Consider the following 1,661-nt stretch of genomic DNA (forward strand, 5'->3'; position numbering starts at 1 on the left):
AAGATTTGTAATCAATTAAAATTATTAATTAAAAAATAGAATAAAAATATATTAAATTTTATTTAAATAAATATTTTAATATAAATAATAAGATTTAAATTTAGCCTCTATCCTTAACATCCTACAACTGTGTGATTAGAGCTATTAAAACGGCTTCTTGTTCGCAAACAGTTTGTGTTCGGCTCGCTAAGCAAACGAACCGAAGACGAACAAATTTTTTGAGCTTGATATATAAATGAGTCGAACACAAACAGTGGTATTTTTTAACGAGCCGAACTCAAGCTGAGCTTGAGTTGAGCCTGAGCTCGCTTAAACTCGGCTCGTTTGTTCCCCTTAATTATAATTTGGGACATTTACATACAAACCACTCCACTTCTTTACATTTACAAATCTAGCACCTAAATTTTGCTCTTAAAATTTTAGATTTATACCCCCTAAATCCTTAATATCACATAAAAAATGCCACTATTTTAACTTTTAAATTTTTAAGATACAAACCACTCCACTTCTTTATATTTACAAATTTAGCACCAAAATTTTGCTCTTAAAATTTTAGATTTATACCCCCTAAATCCTTAATATCACATCAAAAATGCCACCATTTTAACTTTTAAATTTTTAAATATACATTTCCATGCATGGGTAAGGTGGTATGTATGTAAAAATTAATGTTTAGGTGTTAGACATGCAAATGCATAGGAATCGAGTGTTTTATATGTAAATCTTCCTTATTATTATGGTTTTTCTTCTAGCAAAAAACGTAACTATTCATTAGCAGGCGAATCAAGGCGGCGCCGAAGAAGGAATTCCAAGGCTACAAGATAATTTTGAGTTGATGCAAGATGATGAATTTCTATGCTGGTTCAGATCGCACAAGTAAGTTTATAAACATTCTGTAGACTTTCACAAGTCATTCCTGCAAATATTAATTGTCTATGTGCTGAATGATAAATCTATGTGTCTTCACTCTGACTTTTGCATGCTCTGTGTATAGAAGTTGATGGATGATGGAAATGGGGAATTTACTAAGAATACCTAATTTATTCAGTTTGCATCAGTATATTCTTCATGAAAGTGCTTTTGTTTGATAACTGTTTGGACTGTTCTGATGGCATTTAGCTGTTTTGAAGGCTCAAAATAAAGCTAATAGGCTGTTTGGGACAATTTCTTTCTAGAATCATTTTTTTTTTATGTTTTTAAAACAACTAAACATGATTTATTTTAAATCATGACACGAAATAGGATGCAATGGAGAAAAATGATTCATGTAGCTGACCCCATGTAGTGGGATTAAGGCTTTATTATTGATGTTGTTGTTGTATGGTTTATTTTAAATCAAAAAGAAATAAAATAAGATAAAATAAAAAAAATAAGGATTAAAAAAGTTATGTTTCATGTAGCTGACCCCACGTAGTGGGATTAAGGCTTCATTATTGATGTTGTTGCTGTATGGTTTATTTTAAATCAAAAAGAAATGAAATAAGATAAAATAAAAAAATAAGGATTAAAAAAGTTATGTTATCTATTGTGGTCCTATGTGGATCATGCTCCTTGGTATGTTCAAGATTATTACAGTTGGCTTCATTTGATGATGGCTCGTGCTTTGTTTTTTGAATGAAATATTTACACACACACACACACACACAATATATATATATATA

The sequence above is a fragment of the Phalaenopsis equestris genome, unplaced genomic scaffold (genome assembly GCF_001263595.1).
Source record: "Phalaenopsis equestris unplaced genomic scaffold, ASM126359v1 Scaffold000405, whole genome shotgun sequence".
Lineage (NCBI taxonomy): Eukaryota > Viridiplantae > Streptophyta > Magnoliopsida > Asparagales > Orchidaceae > Phalaenopsis > Phalaenopsis equestris.